Source organism: Myzus persicae, unplaced genomic scaffold (genome assembly GCF_001856785.1).
Source record: "Myzus persicae strain clone G006 unplaced genomic scaffold, MPER_G0061.0, whole genome shotgun sequence".
Taxonomy (NCBI): domain Eukaryota; kingdom Metazoa; phylum Arthropoda; class Insecta; order Hemiptera; family Aphididae; genus Myzus; species Myzus persicae.
Genome location: NW_019102974.1, coordinates 169,736 through 180,275, shown reverse-complemented (window position 1 = coordinate 180,275; position 10,540 = coordinate 169,736).

Here is a 10,540-nt window from a genome sequence, read left to right as displayed (position 1 = left end):
GCTCGTATATAACATTAACGCGAAATTATTTTCTATTCAATTTGTTTTGCTAAACATTATGTTTGACAGTCTGACGATTAAATTAATCGATCCATTGACATTCATAATCATATATAATACATAGTTGCCCATTATAAGCTGTGACATTAAACGGCAACTTTTATAAAGGTTATAATGTATTCGAAAAATATAGAGTATTAGCAGTGGCTCTGTTTGCTCGACCCTCTACGGTAATGAATACAATATATACATAAAATATAATATTCTAATATAGGTACGCTTTATAAGAGAATATTTTGATGTTTTGTCAACTTTTCGAAAGTTCACTGTATTTTATTTTGTGTAGATACTGCCGGAACGCGAGCCTTTATGTTATAATATTATAGTAAGTATGTATAGAGGTAGGTACTAAATTATTTTGTCAATCATTCCTTTTAATATTTTTGATTGATTACCTGGTTTTAAAATCTTTGTAATAAAACTACGTTAAACGTTTATTAATATTTACTATATTAAAAATATAATATTGTATAAAATATATTCTTAGTGCATGAAGGTTTAAATGATATGCAAATTTGTACTATAAAATAACGCTTAAAAAAAAACAAAATTTAAAAATATGAATATCACTTAACTTTTACCATTTTTAAGAACATTATTTATAAATACCTGTGAAACTCAACGCATGATTTACTTCGGCTAGTTACTGAAAGTTAAATGTTGCGCACACTTGGCCTACCTATATCAATCATGACAATATTAATTTTGTTCAAAATAATAATATTATATTATTATGTAATTAGTTTTAAGATTTCACAAGTTGTAGCCCGCATAGGTAATAGGTATGCACTCTCTTTCTTCCTCCGAAAGCATCTCAAAGTTTAACGAAGTGACTTTATTGAGTTTTGTTATCACTTCATGTTACAACAAACATTTGTAATGTGCAAAGAAAGTAGTATACTGTTCAATATACAATTTATACTGATCTGAATAAATCACATCACATGTCGACATTCGTTAGCCGTATAACGTATTACCCCACGAGCAAAACATTTACCTATCGGTTGCAGCTAACGATTGCGACGAGTCAATATTTTTACATTTCACTGACCGAATAAATACATAATAAATCATCGTAAATGGTTTTTTTTCGGTGTCTTACTATCTGCGATGTAATTATTATTGTCGTCTCCAAATGAAGTGTTTTAAACAAATTATGTTCGGAATGTTCTGATGTTAACGGATTTTGTACAAATCTTAATCGTAACTCAAAATTCAAATATAATATGCGCTTGATTAAATCTAATACCCATCCAACGAACAACATCGCTTAAAGAATGCATAATTTATTTTAATGCAGTGGAACTTTCGAATTACAAGGTCTAAAAGGTTACAAAAAAATTCGTATTATTACAGAGGAATTTGTTCAATATAATTAAACACAGTTGATTCTAATCTGGTTTGGTTCGAAAAAATATTTAGTTAAATAGAACATTTTGTTAAATGGAAGTTCATTATAATGTAGAAGTTGTACATCAACTGATGTATATTATTTGGGCCATAGTTCATAGTTTTTTTTGTAATAAGTTATTCCCCATTTTTCGCTTATATGTTTCCTAATAATATACTTGGTACACTCAACTATATAAGTGCATATTTAAATGAATCAATAATATAAACCAGAGAGGGCGTTACACTGTTATACAGAAACCATTTCTAAAGGGTTCGACAAAAGCAATTTTAATAAAATGTTAAGGAAAATAAATAATAAAATAATTTTAAAACGTTATAAATGTCATTTGTTAAGAAACGTATATAAGTGGGTCGCGAGTCTCGACGTTATAGTGTACCGCATGCGATTGTTGCAACGATCGTGAAATTCGTTCAAAATCATGGCATCTTACTTCTGACAGTATATAAATGCCATAATGGTTGTGAAACGTATATGTTATTAGTGTTCACACCAAAACAAATTTGGAAATTTGCTCTAAACGTTTGTGTATATGTTTTTATGAGCATCTCGTATAAAAGTATTTTGTGTGCGCTTGAAGTCTTGAACGAACGGCTTTTATGAAATATAAATTCAATATTTTGTGAATTAAAATTTGAAATTGAGTTTGCAGTATGTAAACATATTAAAAAAATCTATACACAATAATTGTAACGATACCTAGAACAATATTCTGAAGTTCATTTTTGTGAACAAATAACGTTTTTAGAACCATTGACGTCGGCATAGTGTATACTGTATAGTATATATCCTTGTGATGTAAGTGCTGGAACATGTTTTTTAAGTATGATTTCGTAGGTTAGGTTAGCCTACCGTTACGCCTTTTCTAATTTTGGTGCTAACGGCCGAATAAAGCACTAAGTACCATATTATATACTAATTGGGAGTTTCTTATTAGTTGTTGACACTATAGTAAAATGAACCTCTGGTTGTACCCATATTTTTATGATGTTTGGAATTTGCGTATAATTCAGTGTTTATGGTTTTAAAAGTTATATAATTATACAATTATTAGTTTATTAATTTTTTTCTCTAAGATGGAATCGATGTGGCTTTCTGTCGTAATTTAAAGCCTGGTTTATCGCGTGACTTTAGGTAAGTAATGCATATTATAATTCAAACCGTTTGATTTAAAGGTAGTATAGTAAAGGCATATATAAATTTCAGCTGATTTAAGTCATTTTATACCTTTTTTGGGCTTTTTCTTTTTCTTTCGAGAATTTTGTGCTCTGCATAACATACCTACTACCAATTAGTACCAAATAATTGTAGTTTTTAAAAGGATACATACTTTTATATGATTTAAAATCTTGAGTCACGAATAGTAACTTGTAGAAATCTATATAGTAGGACATTCTAAATGTGTCTATTCTAATAATAATAATACCTGAAATTCTAGTTGTATCCAACGTTTTATTATCATTGTGTTAATGTTATTCGATGTAAATAATGTATTTCTACATGATATTCATCAGGCTCAGTGAATCACATGTCTTGTAAGTTGTAATACAGTTATAATATATTGTATTTCAATTTTTTTTTCTTGGTTATTAATATTCGGCCAAGTTGAACCAGCATGCTGTGTATCTTTATCTTTATGCATGAATCAATTCAGACGGGTTTTCCCACTCTCATATCTCATATATCTGCTTTCTAGTTTCGACTTTTGAAATTTGAATCATTGGTTAAGCTAAAATAGATAAGGTATGAAATAATTTAAAACATTGAGCCAATAATATTAGGCCATTTCAACATGGAAGACTTTCAAAGTTAACATTAGTGTTACTGACTGACTGATTGACTGACTGACTCAATCTTCATCAAAATTATAAGCACTTCCTGCATACAGGCAGTAACGTGAAATGTCGAACAAAAAAGCAAACAGTTTAAAAATTCTGATTTTCTTAAAATTAGTGCCACTTTAGGGAGGGAAGTTCTAAATGCGTGAAATAATAATTTACTATGACAAACCAAAAAAAAAAAAACAAATAATAAACGTATCAGCTCGTTACGTCGTGAAATGGAATTTCAAACATTGCCTAGGTTGTTTTGATATACCACTATAAAGTTGTATTACTGACTTCTCCGTGTTAAAATTAATCTATCTTTTCGTTTCGGTTCAGCTAAAAACCAATACAAAGTCATATCAGTATATCGCCATCAAAAACCTAATCTTTAAAATTAATATAAGGCCTAGCTAAAAATCACTTGACAAAAAAAGGCAGCTCAATCGACGTAGTGATATCTACATTGTGGCCAAACTTTCTCTTTTTTTAGCGCATAACCTCACTTCATTTTTACTTTCATGGGCACAATGCTCAAGCGTGCTCTTTTATTTTTATTGCTTAAAACCTGGCCAGTTTCCTAGCGATCTAACAAGTGGCCGATGGAAAGCAGAGAACTCGGAAGAAATGAAAAAATGAAGACCTCTTCCCAAAAGAGTCAGCCTATCAAAATAGGTATATGGGAGTATAGGGGTATAGGGATATCTTCATTGTGACCAAGTCTGTTTTATGCATCATTAAAAAAATGTCGACACTGAAAAGATCGTACTTGGGTATCAATGCCAGGTGTTCAAAACGCTCAAGTGGCCAATTCGAAAACTGGCCTAGTAAAACTGATGAAAATAAAAGTGCATTGTTGCTCATGAAAGTAGAAGTGAAGTGTGGTTATGGACTAAATAAAAAGCTTATAGACTTGGCCACAATGTAGATATCACTTCCTATATAAGATGACTATTTTGGTCCAGTGGTCTTTAAAAGTTAGGTTTTTGATGGGGATTTTAATTACATATTTATATTATATAGATTTTACTTTTTCATACTAAATAATATAACTGATATAATAAATATAATTAAATAAATCAATGTGCACCAAATAATAATAAGAATTGAAATACATATAAAAAAGGTAAGTTCATTATGTATAGTAATAAAAATTTATGTAGGTACTTCCTCAGTTTTTTTTAGATATAATAATAACTTCTTATACAGCTCTAAATATTGAAATGAAATGAAAAGAAAAGCAAAATTGGATTTTGATACATTTTTTTCTAAAACAAATATTAATTTTTACTTAGTGCACCTAAAATTTTCGTTAGTTACTAATAAATTGTCCAATTATTATTATTAATTGGCCTTATTTGTAACTGAAATATCTGTAAAATATTTGTCACAATCTCTTACAGTTATCGGCCATTAAAAAACATAATTTCTTATTCAATATAAGTTGAAACGCTGTTATTTGTCAACAAATATTGAACTGTGAATTTATTTTGTGTGTTATATGTATTTCTACTTGTCTTTGTATTTTATTGACAAATAAACTGTAATATAGTTCCAGCTAGTACAAAACAGTGCGTTTATTCAGACTCCAGAGTTTGTATGTCTATTTAAAAAGTCTTCTTTTTTTATTATTAAATATACCACTTTGTATTAATAGAGAAGCCACAGAAATGCACCACTCAATTTTTCCATGTATTTATATGGCCTGCCGGTAACTTTTTTTAGTTTTATGGTTTCCTCTAAATGCATTTGCTCATTTATACGGTTTCTAAAAAATTCGAGTGAAACTGTAAAAATTGCACGTATAATTTAAACGAAGACATAAAAAATACACAGAAACGATTTTCTAAGGTTTATATGGTTTTTTTCGCATTTTAAGAGGAGAATACACAGAACATTCAACGCGATTTTCGCATCTCTTTTTATGGCTTTGATATTGCTATTCTGGTGATAGATTTGGAATGATCAAGTATACAACTTCAGTGAGTCCGTCTAGCCAATAACTCGTTGGCGTGGATACCAAATTATATATATTTTTTATTTAGGTATTTTATTCAGGTATAATTGGAATCATGAATTATTACCATAATAATAATAATATGATATGGTCTTATGACTATAAAATATTTTCTTTCGTAACAAAGTCAGCTATAAATCGAACATTCTGGAAGACCTAAGTTCCGTGACCTAGCTTATTGTTTCTAACGATGATCGCCGCGCGTGTGGTATCCAGCGTATCACAGCTTCACGTCTCACCGCAGAGTTTTCAACTTTATACCGCTATATATATTGTTAACATTTTAAAGGAAATTCTTATGCGACCGCTCTTTCCGTTCATTCGTCCGTTTGTAATCCGTTTGTGTGGTTACCAAAATAACGATCGATAACTAAATCGGTATTTAAACATCAGTTTCGTTTCGATGTTTTATAATTATACCGATTGAATGATTTTTTTGGTAAGGTTTTTGCCGTATGAATAATTGAACACTCATAAGCCATTAAAATATGCCTCAGACTTAACTTTATCAAAGTCGTATAAAAGTTAGGACGCGCACTTAACAAATAACGCAGGAATACAATTATAGTCACACAGAATAATATACCTAGCATAATTATATAGAAAAACAGAAATCTAACACTCTCGAATACTTTTTGCTTTTGCAACTCTAAGCGTTAAAAACATCTTTTGTACTTTATTGAATCATATAGAAGCCGAGCTACTTTCAAAAGCGTTATGATTTATTATTGATTTACAATTTATAAATTAAAACAACGGTCGTCGCGTAAACAACCATCGCGGTTCGTTCCTTATTACTTCGCCGTTACCAGTCGGGTCCATTATTTTCCATATCCACTCTAGTCGTTTGCCGATTTTATCCGTTGTCGTTGGCTTCCGGATTTTACCATAATTTATACAGCCAAACATCGCCAACCCGCCGGTCGACGTGAGCTGGTGGTGCAAGTCTGCATATACCGTGACGTCGGTACCGGTTATAGCCTCCCGTCATGTACACGCCACTGTTGCAGTGGGTTGGGTGAGCGGCGGCTGACTGCTGTCAAGTCGTAGCTTTCGATTTGGCTGTGTACATTTCTACATGGTGTATAGGCTGCAATATAGAAGTCTGAAATTTACTATAGTATAGTTAGCGTCAGTACTGATTCCGTTATTCGGCCAAGGTTCTGCTACTGCACACACCTGGCCAAAGACTCTTTATTTTCAGATTTGTTTAGTAGATTCTCTTCGCTCGGTACGTTTTACCATTGCGCCAATTTGCTACCACAGTAAGTCCCGTTGGTATCAGTGGTTAAGTACTTAGGTAACGGGCTGGGTCTTTCGTGCACTTTCCCGGATTCGTACGTAAGTCTCATGACTCATGAGTCACCCATGTCTCAACGTATACTGACCTAGGAAATCGGAAGATGGCGGCGATGGTGCGGAAACCTCACATAATATAAGACCGACGGTGCGAATATGACAGGACCTCGGGGATCTCCAAAGTCTGCTTTTGGTGCACCAAAGACTTTCGAGAATATATTCAGCCGTCGTGTCAAATTCCTGACGGGCACTTACGATCGATCGAGCTGGCTCTGGAACTTGGCGACACCTAGTCGCTGCTGCAGCTGACAAAATACCGTCAAAAATCTTCTGCGTTACGGACGTAATTATTATAATATACTAGCTGTATACCGCCCTACGTTGCCGGTGCCAAAAATTTGTTTTTTTTTCGTATAAATATATTTATGAAAAATTTGAATGCCATATTTCTACTGATTATAATAGTAATATATGGGTATTAATATATAATATATAAACATTGACTACAATTTAAATATACAAAAATATATATTCTTTTTTCGTGAGACACACCAATTCGTATGTGTGAGCTACCCTTAAGTTACCTATAGGGGTTGAAAATATAACCTATAAGCACCCTTCAAATGTCAAGGAACCTATGTATATAATTTTTATTGAAAACGGTCCAGTAGTTTTTGAGTCTATCAACTTCAGATAAATCAACGTACATTTATGTGTATAATAACTGTATATATATGTATTAACTGTTACCAATGGCAACCCGACTTCACCCGTGAAGAAATGAAAAAACTTAAAATGTAGTTGTATATATAGAGCTGTACAACTAGATGTAATATGTATCTTGATTTTAGTGTACCTATACTTCGAGTCATGGGAAAATCGGCGTCGTTGTACCTCACTTTGTGAACTAATTGGACCGAAATGGACAAATTGCTTGAGGCGGATTGTATATAGCACTTGGTATATTTTCAAATGTAGTTCGAACTTCTTTATAAATTATCTTGATACCCATCTCTAAGAATAATTAAAATTGTCTATTAAAACTAGTTCAGTAGTTTTTGAATATATAATAGCTACAAATATACATTCAACTCTCTTATTTGTTTTAAGTTACATCCATAATAGGTCTTATAATTTTATTGTTCAAAGTAATAAATAATGCGACGATTGTATGCATGCTTTTACTTCATCCGTCCAATGGCAATCAATAACCATTTAAATACAAAAAAGAATACTAATTTTCTACTACTGCTATTATCATCTGTTACCTACAGCAGGAGCCATTTTTAAACAAAAAAATATTTTGATTTCCATCGTGAATTTCAAAATCATTATGTAAGGATCATAATTTATGTTAAATTGCGAATTTTAGAAAATCCTTTCTTAACTCACCCTTACACGGTAGTAGGGAGGTGCCGTGCAAATTTCAAGTTTCGGCCATTATATGAGTTTAGGCTCTACGTTGATCAGTCTGTCAGGACACGTTCGATAACATACATATCATTTATGGTTAGGCGGCCGACTCGAGATAGCCTAAAGCAGTCTGTTGTACAACGCGAGGCGCAAATTACCTAAGTTGGTATCAGTCTAAAACGTAAAACTCTAATATATTTATAATAATAATAATATATTATACAACTTAAAAGGTCGATAGATTGAAAACTAAACGTATTGGTTTAATATGTGTAAATCGAGGATATAATAGCATATCGTGTGGTCGCCGTTCGTACATTCTACGAATTTGGGTTTAAAGACCCGTGAACTATGAGAATCCATATTATCGGCACATCGTAGAAGCCTTATCTGACCTTTGTAGACGAACAAAGTCACGCTGACACGCATGGCGAGATGCATTATTATAAGGCCCTCAGTCGAGATCAATCTATGAATTCGTGTCCGACCTGCGAACACAAATCATAATAATTTTTCATCGTGATGATAGTAGAACGCGATGTTATGTAGTACTGTATATGTATAGGCGTACAGCTTCAGATCGTTATCATATTAAATATAGTATAATCATTGATTAAGTATGCTATATATAATATATACTATGTATAATGTATATTTAATCAACAGCATAATGGTAGAAAAAAACAATTTTTCATTAGAAAAAATATGATTATTGAGTTTTAGATATTGAATGAAGTAAAATAGTATATATATACATATATAAAGATACTTTACCTAAAAGTATAAAATACAAGTAAAAGTACAGTATAATACAAACCAAAACACGAATTATCGTTGAAATGTTATCACATAATATTATACTTAAGTAGGTACATAATATCTTTGGACAAATAAATGGTACCTCCCGAAATTCTAATGCAGGTCGATTAGAACGATCATCGTACTCACTGGCTAGTCATAAAATATGACTTTGTGCTCGACGTCTGGAGATACTTAAATTTTCTGGTGACACCGTAGAAGGAAATCCGAATTTAGTTCACTCGCAATTCATAGTTCTGACGACAAACACTACGCGAGGAAAACACGATGGCAGTTTACGAATCCGACAAAATCGAAACCTAGAACTGTTGGAGAGGTCATCGAAGATATTAAGTATTCATTAATTAATACATCATGGTATTAGATGAACAAGATAGTAGACGATATTGTCGAAAGAGTACTGTCAAATGCCTCCGTTTGGGAATCGTCGGTTTGTCAACAACTCCGAAAATGGAAAGGATTCACCGACGGCTGAGTGGAATTTTGCGCGCGGCTCAGGTGGTACCCCCGGAACAAGCAGGCCAATCGAACAGATCCCCAAAACGAGTTCTTCACTTCAATAATTATTATACGCCGGGTTGGTACTTGCAGTATGTCCGTCATTTTCGGTAAGTGAAACATTTCAGTCATCTTTGATAATATTCTTCGTTCGTCGACACTCTTTGATTTGTAGACGCGTTTGCTCTTATTTAGTGTTTGAAGTCTGAACTATAATATAAGAACTGCGAGTAAACTAAATTCGGATTTCGTCGTGCGCCGCCGCCGGGAAATTTAAGTACTTATTTTCCAGAATAACCACCATTAACGTCGAAAACCACGGAGAGTATCGGGATGGCGATGCATTGCGGTCCACCGACTATCTTTTCCGCCTAGTGATAATCCCGAGCTACCGAGTCTCGCCTCCGGTCACCGAGTTGGATGCAGTTGTCCGGAAAATAAAAAATGAAGTTTATATATTATCACGACTTACACCACCATATAGGTGGTATATACCAAACCAACGAGTCATCAATGACTCCAAACTTGAAATTAATTACAGTGATACCCACGTGGCCACTCGCTCGCTGCACTGCGCTCGGACAAAAAAAAAACGAAAATATCCTTCGACTTGCTATGCAACACCACCTCAGGTTGGTCACAGGGTAACCACCGTATAACCACACTTATCATTTTCGGACAAGTGCTTATCACTCCCAGTGACGAGTGATAAGCTGCACTTGTCACTTAGAGTTAGATACAGTTTGAAAGAGATTTTTTTCTCCACACCTGGTAGTAAACTATTGCTTTAACGCCATTTGGGGCAATCAGTGAATGTAAGACTAGTTTTTTTTAGTTCGTATTTTACTAAAATATATTCGAAAATATAGAACTAAAGTAAAGTTTTTAAACATACATTACATTTTAGTAGGTAGGTAGCTCAATATTGACAGAGTCGTCAACTTACATCCGTTTGAAGACGACAAACGTTATCGGTGAAATGTACGACAAAGACGTTTTGTAGCACAACTCGGTCATTTCAGGCTTTCGCCGTCGCGTTCTCGCAGAATCGGAAACAAGTTTATTTTTTTATTTGGAATCGCATTATGAGCAGTAAAAGCGTATGTGCGCAATTGTTGTCACAATACTCAATTCTATGAACTGCCTATGAAAATGTATAAATAAAATTCGTATTATACCCTCGAATATTATAATTATATA